The sequence below is a fragment of the Parus major genome, chromosome 1, assembly GCF_001522545.3.
Source record: "Parus major isolate Abel chromosome 1, Parus_major1.1, whole genome shotgun sequence".
NCBI classification, from domain to species: Eukaryota; Metazoa; Chordata; class Aves; order Passeriformes; family Paridae; genus Parus; species Parus major.
The window spans coordinates 102,758,189-102,773,852 of NC_031768.1; the positions used below are offsets into that span (position 1 = coordinate 102,758,189).

At 37.0% G+C, this 15,664-nt stretch overlaps 1 long non-coding RNA gene across 2 annotated transcripts in view; it reads right to left on the bottom strand.

Moving 5' to 3' along the window:
- The window catches only part of LOC109022696, a 225,364-nt gene that overhangs the window by 79,207 nt on the left and 130,493 nt on the right, over window positions 1-15,664 (bottom strand). Inside the window, exon 4 of one of the 2 annotated variants that reach the window (XR_004499660.1) lies at window positions 14,006-14,054. The exons of the other annotated variant lie outside the window; for it this stretch is intronic. This is a non-coding gene — a long non-coding RNA (uncharacterized LOC109022696). The remainder of the gene's footprint in view (window positions 1-14,005; window positions 14,055-15,664) is intronic. 2 annotated transcript variants of the gene reach the window in all.

Sequence of the window (15,664 nt, forward strand, 5' to 3'; positions counted from 1 at the left end):
ATCACACTTGGACCCCAGTGAAATCTTTAGCTCTCCACAAAAACACACACCAGTTTCCAGAATCAGGGACAGAGCGCAGCTCCTGAAGTACTGGGGCAGCTTCCAGGGGAAAACACACTTTCAATGGAAGAAGACCAAAAAAAAAAAAGTGGAAAGTCAACATGCATCAATTTTATGAATGATTTGTGCAGCTCAGCATTTTAAAAAGGTCCTAATTTATGTGCTTTTCAGCTGGTTAATGTCTACCTCTAGGACATGGTTTTAAATACAGTATTAACATTGTGACTTTTCTGCTTTTTCAACTTCTATGGTTTTACTCTTCAGAATCCTCTTGTTTTTGATGACAATGAAAAAATACTTTGATTTTTAAATTAGGAAGAAAACTGTCAAGTTCTGTTTTAAGGTTGGCTTTGAATACTCCCCTAAATACATATTATATATACACTTTATATCGTAAGTAAAACTAATACCATTTCCGAATCTGTTTGATTTGTGTTTCTGTAAGACTATTATCTTACAGTCTCCTTCATTTTTTAAAGTTATTACATTATCCAAGACTGTATTACAGATTCACACAGAAAACTGAGGCAGGAAGGCACCTCTGGAGATTGCCTGGGCCAAGTCAGCTCAGACTGGAGCAGGTTGTTTAGGGCTGTGTCCATCAGATTTTAAATACCTCCAAGGATCCAAGGCCCAAGACTCCACAGTCTCTCTGAGCATCCAGCTTCAGTGCTGACCACCCCCAGCTATAAATATATGGGTTTTTTTCAAATTGCCTTTTAATAGAATCGTTAATCAACTTTTCACTGAATACCACTGAGAAGAGCTTGGTTCCATCTTCTGTACAGTATCACATTAGTTTTCTACACATATCATGCACATAATGTGCTGTATTTAAACATCAGAAACCAAAATGGCTAAAGTCCATAGGCTTGCAAACATGCCTTTCCATCTTTCTAGTTAACTTCTAGCATGCATGACATCAAGAACAAAAAAATAAGGAAACGAATCAAGATGTTCTAAATTAAAAAGAAAGATGGCAGAAATTCTCATTATCTTAGTCTCCTGATCTTTGCTCATAAGTATGCACAGGGAAACCAGAAATGACTGGGTGAGATTCAGTTTAGATCCTTGGGGTTTAAAAATATCAGATTTTTTTTGTAAGTTTCAAAGGAAAACATTGAGATTTCTTTAAAACCTAAGGCATTTCAGGTGTGAAAAATAAGCCCTTTAGGTTTTCATTTATTCTTCAAACAGCACTCTGGACTACAAAATAGGTTTCAAAATTTTACCATACCTAAAGTTTCTAACATCATTGTTGCCACTGAACATTCCAAAAGAAGGGCTATGAAGAAATATCTCTTAAACTGGAAGTAGAATTACATTGAAGTTAAAAGGAATTTGCAGTCAATTTGAAAATTAATTCAATAGATGCCTTTAAAAAAGTAAGTCACATTAAGTATGTGACTGTCAGGCACTACTTGAAATTTGCAGTCTTTTGAAAGTTTGTATTCTTGAAACTTGATGATTTTATTTCCAGAATAGTGGCTACCAGACAAGCTGCTACATCACTTAGCAGTTCACTTTTTTCTTAATGTCCTAAATCTATGTATGTTGCCAAGATATGCAGCCCACAAATAAATCTACCAATGGGGTTAGGTAAAGCTAATTCATCAGCTATAACTTTTGACATGATTATGCTAATGCTAATTATGACATGCTTATGATATGTTAATTGATTATGCTCTATATGAAAGATAATTTTGAGTGAAATCTGTCTAACAGAGGTTGCCCCTGCTCATGGCCAAATGAATCATCATGAATAAATGACCTCCACAGTTCCCCAACAATGTCATGAATTTGTCTTTTATTTCTAATTAGATATTTTGATATTTTAACTGGCCAGTTTTCCAGGCCTAGGATCCTACTCTTTATCATCCTCATGCTCAATTTGGTGCCAATTGCTGAAGATTTCTTTCTTAGTTATTTCATTCTTTGACATCCTACAAAACTGAGATGCCAAAGCCTTTACTAAAAGTTAAAGCAGAGAGAACACAGCATCAGCAACTCCTTCAAACAGTTTTCCCACCACTTTTGGAAAACAAAAGGAAACCAACCCAAGAGCAGAGAACCATGGTGCCTGTTCCATCATCAGATACTCTGCTAGGAAAGGCACAAGTGGCAGAGGATGGATCCTGCTGTGATACAGGCACAGGGACCACAAACATTTCAGCCAAGGCAGGCCAAAGAGGCAGCTTTCCTCTGCCTGCCACAGACTCTGACTCAGGCTATTACTTATCACACCCCAGCAATGAAATTTTGACTCTGCTGAAATAAATGGCAGAACTCTTGTTCAACAGGGCCAAAATCTTGCCTAAGTTTATTACAGATTTTATGGCAGTGACAAAATCTGATATCCTATTACCAGACTCTTAATGTACCAGCTGCCTTCCTGTTTAGGATCAGGCCTTACCATCATGTTTTTCCAATTATTAAATAGATATTTGTAGCCATAAAAAGGGAACCAAATAGAAAACAAAAAGGAAAGCAAAAATAAAATAAAAGACTGCTGCTGACAGTTAGCATATATGCTCAAAATACAACAAATGAATTTTCCAGTGTAAAGCCACCAGTTTATTTCCAAAAGGCTTCTTTTCTTGGGATGGAAACTAAGTTCTCTTTTGTCTTTTTTTCCCTTTATATTTTGTTTTGTTACTATTCATTATCATTAAATTTCCTGTAATTAAAATTGCTGAATTAGAAACACATGACTGCTTATGAAGCCAATGTTTCTAAACATACTGAAATCCCAGAACCGTGTTTAGCATGAAAAAGCAGATCAGCTTAAATTATTGCTATAGGATTTATGAAAACTTAGCACAGCTACAAGCTCTATCTGCTGCCCAACCTGTACCTGTAAATATAAGCTCTTCACAACTTGAAAGTCATCACACACAGCACGAAATTATAATTTAAAAATTAAACTCCCAAAATGTGTGCTAATTTGACTTCCAAGAGTCCATATAATAAGTTCAGGATATCCATTAGTTTAAGCTGTCTTGAAAACACTGATTTTTATGAGAAAAAAAAAATCAAGAAAACACTGCTAAAGCAATATATAAAAATTATATACACACCTCACAGCCTCAGTAATTTTCCTGCCACTCCCAAATGTTTATATAGTTTGTTTGATGATTTAGCAATTACAAATTGCAGTTTATAATGCATTATTTATCAAAACCTGTGCCTGTTGGAGGTTTTTAGCTGCACCTTATACCTGCAGACCTAAAGAAGAAATACTTATTTTTTTATATCACAATAATGAAATGCTAGAAATCCTTTACAAGTAATACAACAGGTTCTTTAAAAAAAACAGAGAATCACTGTTCCTGGAGAGAGATGCTGCCTAAAGATACTTTAAATGTGCTCCCAGGTTCTGATGAGGCCAGATTGTTCTGAAAGTCATTCTGCAGCTACACAAGGGCAATTCCAACCATGTCTGGTTTTCACCTCCAGTCCCATCTCTGATATGAAGCAGAGCTCTTCCTGTATTATCTGACTGGCATTCAGAAAAAATGCATTACAGAAGGCTTTGCAGGATGCCCTTTGTGTATTCATAATGAGCAGAAAAAAGAGGGAATGAACTTTATGTGGGAAGAGCAAAGGACAAGCCTTTGAGTGCAAATCTACTTTTCAACTCTTATTTTATGTGCTTGGGCTATTTTTTGAAAGACACAAAATCGTCAGCTTTTGGATCCTGCATAGGATGAGCACTGTAGGTGTAAAGCACAACCCAACTTCTACATTTAGCTTTGTCCTTCAGATGGAATATTGACATTTTCTTAGATTTATAATAGAACTTATAATGATGTAGGAGTTGGTCTCCAGGAATAAAAGTGCCTAAAATGTATGCCAAGATACATAAAGGAAAATCTTGCTATGTATAAACTTCCAGCAAATATCATGGGACAATATGTTCTCTAAGACACAGAACTTGTTCTTCCCAGATTAAAATACAGAAGGTATTGTTTGGAATCCTGCAGGACCGTCCCTAAATAAAAGGCAATGCAGATTTCAAAGCATAAGGAGACTATGCACTGCTTCAGCTCTTGGAGAATAAAGTGAGGTGGGAATTTTGAAATTTATTTCAAGCCACTGATGAGAATCCTCCTCTAATTTTCCTCAAGCTTAATAGCACAGGTTACAAGAGCTCAAAACAAAGGGCAATGATTTTCCTATAGCTTGGCTTCCGGTATCTAATTCAGTTATTAAGAAGGCACATTTCCATATCCATCAATGGACAGAGTCTTTTCCAAAGGTAAATTCCAATTCCCTCATTTTCTGTAGTGTCTTTTAACATCAGGTTATGGAAATATTTACCAAACTCTCCAAGAATGGGTACCTAAGAACAATATAACAAAATAAAAGATTTCAATGAATAATTATTAATTTCTACTTCTTTGTCTCCACTGAGGGTACAGTAAGTAAACTTTTAATCCTAGAAACCACAGGAAATGTTTTAAAAGCTACCACTGAACTATAAGAGTAAGAAATGAATTTAAAATGTTAGAAAATGCTCTGTGGCATGAACAAAGACAGACCCAGCTGAATGAAAGCATTTTAAGTAAAAGACACAAGGATCTCATTTAATTACCTGCATAGACATAAACTTCAAATAACATAATTGAACAGAAAAGCCTTATGCCACTTCTTTATTTAAAAAAAAAACAACAAAGCTATGTCTAATAACCACTATTAGCAAAACCTTTGCAAAAGCAAAAATGGTCAGTAAATCAAGAGAGAAGTACCTAGTGCATGTGTGATGCAAAGATTTCCAACATGGAAAAAGAGGCAGAATTACCACTGGGAATGAGCAATAGGAAGGGATAGAGCAGAACAAACCAAGATGGAAGCAGGACAAAAATTAGATGCCCCATAGTGGTGTTACAGGGAGCATTGGACAGTTTCAAAATCAAGGAAAAATCACTTCCCAACAGGATTTCAGAATGAAGATGTGGCCAACAGAAAAAAAACCAAGTGTGATACCACTACAGATTTCTACTATGGCAGGTAGATTCATTTAATGCTGAATTTTAATGCTGAATTTTAAATGCACCATTCTTTTGGAGGTATTGCTCTAAAGAAAAACAAAAGTAAGAGCAGTAGCTAAACAATTATGGGGAAACAGAAAAAGAAATTTATAAAAACCCTATAGGAATTATATACAGAATTTTTTTTATTTCAAAACGGAGTTCTTAAAGACCAAGGCCTTTTGCTTGCCTGCTGCTAACAAAGTGGTGAAAATCATTTTGATACTGCTTTTTTCTTCTCAGAGGTAAAGCCTGAAGTGTTTGATCATCAGCAGACCCAAATAAATGAAAATCACCTGTATAACAAGACCACTATTTCCTCCTCTCTGCTTCTCAAGGAGTGCACTGGAAATAAATCCTTTCATCTTTATTCTGGTGTATTTTCCACCAGGGTATGGTGCACACAATCTTACACAGGTCATTTTTCTAGCTAATGTGATATCATATTAAACTGCTGAGAACAGTTGTTACACAGTCAACAGAACAAAAAAATCAGAGTCTGTTTTCTTGTTTTAACTGAGACTTGGGGTACATGTAGATAGCAAGAAGAAAACCAGAAAGCAATGTCCATAGAAAAGATAGAAAACCACTGAACTTTAGTAATTAAATAGTTAAATTAATAGTACTTTAATTGTAGGATAATGGGCCTGATGCCTCCTCTTCTGTTTTGTTAATATTTTTTCAAGTATTTCCTATATTTTCCATTGAAAGCTGTTTTCCTGTTTTCCATTATGTCTCATTATCCATATTGTGTGTGAGGGTGAAAATGACTTTGGTCTGACTGGAAGACTTGATGTAAGATGACACATGATTCCCTCCAGGACATTTTAAAAATTGTATATCTGAAAGCAATATTGACATTTTACTTGAGATTTGGTGGGCAGGGGGAAGCATATTTCAGGTTCTTAGTACCAAAAATCTTGGTTTTATTGTTTTGCAAAAATGCCACCTCAGAGATGGAGTAATGCAGCAATTTCACTTCTAATTTCATCCAACAGTTTTTCTGGTCTGAGAGCTGTACATCATCAGGCTCCCATGCCACCATAATCACTTCCTAGGCTGTGTAATTCCTCACCCCTTACTGGCTCATTACTCAGGAACACACTCTAATGAAGGATTCCAGTTTAAAACACATTTTTCAGCATACACTTCTCGGATGGAATGTTGCATTGGTTTGTAACAGGAAAAATGTCAGGGACCACAGATGTTAGATTTGGGTGTGCTCTGAAAACTTTGAAATCTTACCCAGGATTATCCATCTCCTTGTGGTGTCCCTTCCTCCTCTCCCCTTCATAACTTTGGTCACAACAGATCCCTATTTGTTTCCTTCTCTGCCCCTCAGTTTCTACAATCTCATCACAAGCCTGACACCCTTGTCCTTCAAATCCCACTGTAAGCTCAGATTTCTAAATTCTGATGCCTTGGATACTGATCCTCTGTGAGGTTTTTTGGCAATAACAAGTCTTCTCAAGATTTCCCTTATTTTTAAAAGCAATATAAAAATAACAGTTTGCCACCACAAAAAAAAAACCCAAACAAAAAACAACAAAAACCCCCCAAACCCCAAAAAGAGCAAAAAAAAAGCAAGAAAAAAATCCCTTTGAGTTAAATACAAACCCAGCACAAAAGAGCAGCAGCAAGATCAGATACTGTCTCTGATCTCATTCCTGCACTGATTGTATCATAATTTTGACCTTGTTTGTCATCTTGAGTTGCTCAAATTGAAGTTTTCAGCACCTTTGCAAACCAACCACACACCAGAAAAAATCAGGGTGCAGGCAACAGCAAATGTGTTGTCTAACATGTGAAAAAAACCCACCTCTGCTGAATTCAGCAGTGAAAAGCTGAAAAACTTGTGAGGGCTATAGCTGATAAGGAATCAAACAGTTTATGAAATGAAATTGTTTGTTTTATTAATTTTAATTTTTTTTAACCAAAAGAAACAGAAAATTTTCTACCTGAGAAAATGAAAAGATAAAAGAATTTTCAAAGTCCACACCGCTTCAATTGGATTACACTGCTTAAAAATAAGCAGGTACTGACTAGAAAACCTCTTTTCCAAGATTCCTCTTGACATTCTGTGGTACTACTATATAGTCTCAACATGATGAATTTTACTAAATTTACATCCAACTATGAACCAGGATCTGGTGATCAGTTGGTCATGTTTTAATGTTACCTAGATATGTCTTTATGTTTGTCTTTAACAGCAAAGAGTTCCATTTGCCTTTGAAAACTCCAGTTTTCAGTGCACACAGAGATTTTAGTGCACACCTTCTACTCAGTAGCCTCACATTTCCTCCTGATCTGTAGGTAATATGAAACCTGCTTCTACCTAGATTTTATTTCTAAGATGCTTATCTTGCTCACATTCTTGCTATATTTTAACACCACATGGTCTTCAATCCATCATGAATTATGTTATATGCATTGTTTTACTTCACCACCTTCTTTCATGTGTTTCATAGAGTTGGGTTTTCTTTTTCATTTTTTTTCCCCCTCAGTTGTATCCAAAACACGGCAAAATGGAACTTCATTTTCTTCAAGAAAGTAAACATCTCCAACCCACCCTCTGCTCCCTCACTCCATTTATTTTTGTTGATGTTTTCTATTTGCTCTACCAGACTTGGTTTGGATGCCCTGGTGTATTTTGTCTCCTTCCTATGTTTGCTTTCCAGTTTGAGAACTTCCTGCAGACAGGGTCTGTAAATTTGCTCTGTGGAGCACTGAGACAAACAGTCAGCACTTAGTGAGGAAGACACCTGGTTGCTCAGGAGGAACAGGTGATTATTACCATCTTATGGGACATATTCTGCCCTAATAACTCCCCCATTCACATCAAAAGAGAAAATATGAACATTACTTTGAACACTTCTGACAATAAATTATCTATATAACTTTGATGGCATTTGATGTGTTTCTATCTGTGCAATATCCATCATATTTTAAAGGAAGATCCAGTGTCCTAGTTAGCAGCTCTAACTTACACAGTAAGACTTTACAGGTCACCATTTTTATCAAGGGTTTGTCATTTGTGTGTTCTCAAAGCTTAATTATAGTATGTTACTGAATCCATTGGCAAAATACAGACTTTGTGTACTCATGGTTTATGTACAAAGGGATTTGTTTAGCATTAGACACACATTCTTAGCATTGTACATGTCTGCTTCACTTAGTGGTAAGAAAAAGCTAAAGTAAAATCCAAACAAAATTACCACAATGTTCAAATCCCAATTTATCTTCAGCTATTCTGTAAGTACAGGATCTTCCCATGGGCACTTTCTTAGCCACTTAGGAAGCTCCCATGCTGAAGCTGAAATATTTATAATTGGTTAGGGTTTTAGAGGTTTGGGTTGTTCAGGGATTTTTTTTTGTTTGTTTTTGTTTTGTTTGTTTTGGTTTGCTTTTGTTTGGGTATTTTTTGTCATCTATCCAGAATTTGCTAGATAAGAACTTCCCATTATTTAAGGTTTTCTGAAGGAAGACTTTCAGCTGAATTTTCAGTGGTACATTTCAAATGCCCATGGGAAGAATGGATGGAGAAAAAAATAAAGCACAGAGAATTTCTTCCTGGATCAAGGGCTCCAGGAAGGTTGCTCCTTGTTATTTCAGAAAGCAATGGAAGTATTTGGGCACTACACCAGCAAATACAGCTGGAAATAGGAGCAATGATAAAGGCTGAAAAGACTTTTTTTAACATTGTCTTCACCTAAGTAGCTCCTGCCATACAAACCAGTTTGCTGAACATGAGATGTTAATTGTAACAAAAGTTAAATTTTCCAGATCAACTCTTCACAAGCTTAACAACTAGAAGCACTGTGCATAAATCCCCATTGAAAAGACAGAAAACTGTATGTGTTGGTGAGGGCAGAGTAAGTGAAGTAATAGGGTATGAGGAAAATGGTGAAGGAAACAGTAAGATAGGCTGAAGGGAATGGAACATCTATGTGTCCACAAGGCACCACCAGTTACTCTTGTCCCTCCTAACACATTTTGCTAATGACTCCACTTGATTCAAACATTCCTTGTAAATCTGACCTTCAGGATCTCTGATTATTGTCACTGTTCCATGCCCCCTTTTTGCTGTCCAGTGCCCAAAATGGGATATCATGCTCCAGACTACCAACACTGTCCCAGCTAACAGGGAGTGTCTGTCAACAGCAACTGCACACACTGCACAGACATGCATTTTCACTGGGATACTGACAGAGAGAGAAACTCATGTTTTGCCTCTGAACAGCTAAAGATCTTTTCCAAGAGATACACAATATCCCTTCAATTATCTGAAGTTGGAAGGTAGTTCTATAAGAGACTGGATAGCTCAAAATAAAAGCCTCTCCTAGTTGCCTCACAGAAAAGTGAAAATAATATTCAGAACATATTTTCTTTTCTGTACATCTAGTAGTTGAACCAGTCCTGATCAGAAACAACCTCAACTCTGAAGCACTCGATTAGCAAACAATATAAATAGTTATGCAAGACAGGAGAGGAGGGGATATATTTATCTGCAGTACTCTTGCCACAACTGATGACCCTGCACAAGAATAGAAGGCGCAGCGCTCACATTTCTGTCTGAAAGCAGATATTCCTTCACAAGACCTGTAAAAAGCATATTCACTTGGATGACAACCCTGTTAAGAGCTGTGTCTTTAAGCATTCCTTAACACTGGAAGATTTCAGCAGGATGATGTCAGGAAGCAGCAGAATACCGAGGGCTTTCAGCACGGTTTAATGTTTTTGGGAGAAGATGAGTGATCGCAGCACCCGGCTGGGCAGCAGGACATGGGGCCTCCCTGGAGAACACCTCTGGTATTCCAAGGGCTCTGTCTTGCTGCTGTTCACACTGCTCTGGCTACAGACACTGCACAGGTTTCCCAGGCACTGGGGGGAAACCCAAAGGAGGAGTGCTCAGGGCAGCAATTACTGCATGGCTGTAATCAAGTTATTTGCACACATACTGACACCAAGTAAACCACTAAGCACGCCACTTCTGATGGTTTCAGGGGTCTTATTTCCATGAGCATATGAGGCTTATCCAAAGACAAAGCCTTTGAAACTAGATTTTCCATATATTTATACTATCATGTATTTCATTCTCTAAGTATGAATTTGAAAACTCATCAGCTTAATTAATGTTTCACATTGTACAAAATCACAAGCACAACAATTGAAGTAGTGCAAAATATATGTTTATCACGTGATAGAGTAAGCAGGAAATATTTTAGACAATTTTGCTCCAAGAAAAGACTGTTTCTTTAAAAATGAAGTTATTTTCAAGGAAATGTTACTTGTCATTTAAAAAAGCAGAGAGGGTTTCAAAATTGCTTGAATATTCAATTTAAATATTTTCAAGACAAAAAGTTCTGGTTTAAAGTTCAAAATCATCTTTTTGGTTTTCTTTCTCCCAAAGACCAATATAGATGTAGAAAAACAAGACAAAATGAATTATTTCAATATATTCCGATAGCAAATATATAACTTGATCTGATTCACTTTCCTCTTGACCTTTATTTATAAGATAAATAATAGTTTATCTTTTTTCTATTTCAGAGATCAGAAAGTTATGAAACTCAAAAAAATCCCTTGACACATGTGATAATTACTTTTGATCTGTCTTCAAGTTCTGTTAAAGTCATTTCATCAAAATATTTGAAGATTATATTTAGCAATATTTTGAATGTGTATTTCTCCTCCCTGATTTTTTTCATTCTAGGGATATACTTTTTAAAAATCAGTCCTGATATTAGAGTATTCTTTTTTCTTCCCTGTAGCTTAGTCTTCCCAAGGCTTTAGCCAAGACTTCTAAACTTTTATAAACCATATTATTATAGGAACTGATTGTGAACTCACAGCCAGAAGTCTTTCATTTAAGGTGAAGAATGGGTATCTGGGAGGCATAAAAAGTGCTGCCAATGCTCCTGATTTACAAGAAAATATTAACATCAACAGTTCAAAACCCAAGAAAGAAAAAAAAGTGTTCTAAATAGAGATAAAATACAACATGAAGGTGGGACTCCCAATTCTTTTTCTGGGTGAAGAAGTGAGCACTGCACTTGTTGAATCCAGAATACTACCCCCAAAACAGGATATAGATGTTCAGAAGAGGAAATCCTTTCCAAATTGGCAATACATAGTAGCAATGGTATTATAAATATGTAACAGATTCTCCACTCACAGTCAGCAACTCTCTGGCCTCTTACAGAATTGTACTGTATGTCTGGAAGAGGTTTATACCCCAGAGGAGCAGTGCCTCATCTGTTTGAGCTCCACTGGACAGGTTTGCTGCCCTCGAGGGGTGATACATCTTTGGGGGGTTGTCTCCTGCATCTGTGGGTCAGGGCAGCATCTCTGCCACCCAATGAAATGGTTTTTCCATGCCCCTTGATGCACAGCCCCAAAACACTTCTCCACATTTTCCCTGCTCAGGGCAGCATTTTCCTTTTCAAATAATAGGAATGTGAATAATCAAAAAGCACTCAAAATTCTGCAGTTGCCACAGATGCAACCTGCCCAACATTTAAATAATCTATTCTTTCAGTGAGCTACTTCTTTTGTCTAACCCATCTGACCTTCTATGGAAACTAACTCTACAAAATGATTATGTACAAAACTGTGAGGGTCTGGCCAGGGCTTGTCTCTGATGTGAGCAGCCAGTTCAAAGGAGTGACTATTAACAAGTCTTAATTGCAACAGAGTGTAATTTAAGTGCCAGGTAGTGTTCATTCTGCACATTTTCACATCTAAATATCTGTATTCTTTTAGACCTTTCTAAGTCTCATGTCAAATAGCATTTTGCCAGAAAAATACCCAAACATAATGGTTCAATGCTAAAATCGTACCTCCTGGGCAAACAGTGATTTAAGTGTGGTTTCATATTAAATGTATGTGTATATGTTAGTAAATATACCCTTGTAAAACCATCACTGGAAGCACAAATTTGAAGCCTTTATACCACAATAGAACATTTATAATATGCCATAGCCATCACAATATATATGCATTAAAAGAAAAAGGTCAGATGTACTAGCAGTATTGATGAAATCAGCATTTTCACTATGACATTATTAATATCCTTCTTATTGATTGTCATCCATTTCATTGCATTCTCAAGAAGACCCCATTCACAGACCAGATGCAATTAGTTGATCTGGACCTTTTGTCTCAGGGGTATGAAATTGTTAAGGCCAGAGCACTCTTGTTTAGCAGCACCAGGACCACAGCAAGTTATTATGTTATTCCAGAAAAATCAAACACACAGGACAATTTTCTACTGAGTTTGTTTTTTGCATCCCTCACTGAATCCATCAATGTCTTTGTAAGGACTTAAAAGGTGTCAGACAGAAAAGCTAAAGTCCAAAAACTTAAGTACAGGCAATATGTTAAGTTTTATATTAAAAATTATTTGATCTCTCCGGCCATTATTCTGACTAAATCTTCTGCAAATTATTCTCACATTTATACACTTAAAAAGAGATTTTAGATTCTGCTTAGGCAAGAAAGAAGGATTTAAATGAAAAAAGCAACTGCTGTATGGAAGAGTCCAACTAAGAGGAAATATCCAGAAATCCATTTGATTTACTCAGTGTCAGTATTTCCTTAAGGTAATTGCTAAGGATTAGACTCACTTGGAAAGGGAGGCTGCAAGTCACATATGTGGAACTAAGTAAAGAAAATATGTGTAGAGGTGTGGCAATATTAGACAGGACATCCTAAAAAACCTTCTCTCATCATTTAGCAACCCAGCCAATAGCCCAAGACCCTCTAGACTAGTAGATCACATCCTTCATTTCTTTCAAAACCAGCTCAAAACCAGTTATAAGTACCTCTGGAATACTAGAAGAAGAGTCACTAAGAAGGTGCCCGGCACAATAGTCTTCCCTTGTGCTTATTCCAAGAAGCAACAGTAATTAAAAAACTTACTTCTGAAATAGGGATTTTATTTTAATAGCAACATTTCCAGGGGAAATATTAGCTTTACCAAAATCAGTGGGATATTAGGATGAACAGGTTGTTTACTTAGCTAAAACAAAAGATCTGTAATCTTCTCTCAGTAACATTTTAAAGCCTATGACCTTTTCTAATTATTTTCTGATTTATTTTCTTCCAGATAGTTCAACTAAGGATGCATCATGGAAGCCTATAACTAGAGTTTTTTCTGCTTTCTATGTGAAGTGAAATTAAAGGTCTATTTTCAACATATCATATTTTTCTTGTTTTCTGATTATTACCACATCTTAAAAATTTATTTAAAGAAACTGAATCCTAATGTTTTATAATATATTTTATTCACTGCACTGAAAAAAAAAATCATGCAAATTTCTACATCTACCAGGTAAAAAAGGGAAATCACTAGCAAGGAATCAACTCTCATATTTTCATGAAATAAGTGTTAACTTTTGTCCAGAAAAATTTTCCATATTTGTCACAGCTCAGCTATGAACTACTCATGGAAAAACCTAAGAACACAATGTGAACACAAAATGCTGTTGTCTAAAGACACGTCAGTTTTACAGTGGGAGTGTTGATTTGATGCCCCCAATCTTTTTATTACCTGAAAAACCATCAACAGCTTTATAATGATGAATGCAATACAGTTTGGTTTGTACTTTCAAAATTCCCTTTTAAAAACAGCAGATGTGTGCCAGCACATCTGGAGACCACTTTTAATTATACTTTCCTCAAGTGGGAAAGCAGTAGCTTGTACCCATAGCAAAGGTTTTATATTTGACCACACAAATGCTTGCAACCACCTGTGCTTTACACTGATTTTCATTATAGACGGTATCACATTACTGCCCTATTATTCCAGAATGCCATTTGAAGCTGTTGTGTGACTAAGCTGCATCAAGTGTGGTCTTGAAAAGGCCTCCACTCTACAAAAATGTAATAAACTTGATTGCAGTTAGGGTACTTACCACTGAGGGTATCACAATATGCATGCTCTTCAAGTTGGCCTCTCTTGCTCTGAAAGTCATAAAGGGTATACAGTAGCAATCATTATTGCCAGTCTGGGAATTAGAATTTACCAAACTAATGCATGTCCCCAAATGAGATACCTTGTATTCAGAATTCCTTTTCAGTACTTGTTTCTTTCCTGTTATTAATACAGTGGTATTTTAGTCAAATACTCTGCTGCTTCAGCTGTGCTTTGAGACCACAAAAAGCTATTTCAGCTGAGATCTGCCAACATAATGCAATTTCAATTCTGCCATCAATATTTTCATAGGTTGCAAACATTGTAAGTTATACGGCTTGCTTGGGTTTTCTGAATTCAAACCTTACTCCCCTACTCCCTCTTGCCCCACCCAAGTACAACAGCTTTTTTATATCGCTGTTCCTTGTTTCTCACAATTAAAAAAAAAATGTTACAGATGTCTGCAAAACTCTTCTTCTTCACAACACTCTTTCTGTATTTTGGAAGTCTGTAATGTTGACATGCAAGATTTTGTATGTCCCAGTGGAAGGGAAAGGTCAAACTTTTGTAATGCTCAGCCCCTGGGAGACGTGGCATGCCCAGGCACTGACTCCTCAGAAATGGACACCAGGGTGTGCAAATTTGTAAAATTTTACAGATTATGTTCTAGGATCATTTGCTCTGCTGACCTGCACAATGTGCAGGAAACTTAAAAAGCACCCAAACATCTCTTCAGTACAAATTATACTGCTTAATAATCCGTTACCATGCTTCAAAGAAAGGTTTCCACATAGTTATAGATCTAAGAACCCACATTCACCTGTCTCATATTTTCTGTGTATAATTCAGGTGTTAAATTTTGCTGGAACTCATGAACCCCCGGAGGATCTCTCACAGGACTGAGCCTTCTCCCAGTGCTCTGCCCACATAACTTCTCCACAGCCTGCCAAGAGCTCTGGGATTGCAGCTCAAAGACACTGTCCCCGCTCTGAGAAAGGCTCAGGTCCCAAACCTGCCACTGTGCTCCCTCTCCACCAGGCAGAACAAATGCTCTGTGCAGTCACAAGAGCCTTGGCTTTGCTCCTGCGCTGGCTCCGCTTTCCCTCCCGCCTTGCTCCGCAGCTGCTCCAGGGCAGCGGGGCCCGGTCCCCAGCTCAGCACCCCTGGGAGCAGCTGCTCCTGCGGCAGGCAGGACTCCCCAGGCCAGCAGAGAGGGAACAGCAGGCTTTGCTGGAATGCACCTTTTTGTCTGGTCGTCTCAGAGCCTCACATGCCACACCTGGTAGGCATTTCAACATCCAGCCAACTATCATGCATTAAAGTTGTATAGGGGGTGCTCACTGGGTCTTTTATACAACTTTTGCAAAAATATCTATAATATTCTAAGACTGAGTATTTTAACAGTCCATAACCCCACTACTGTGAAAGCATAACTTGATTTCACACTGCAAATACATTTATTAGCCATGCAAAGAAGGCACGATATTCCTACTACTATTCTTTAGTTATCTGTGGTAACGTTTCTGCATTGCTAAAAACAATGACCATTTCTGTGAATTACTTAAAAGAAAAGGGAATCATTGTCTACTTTTAAATACAGACACATTATGAATATAACTTGTTAAAGGTTTTCCAACTAAATACATTTATAGGGCAAACA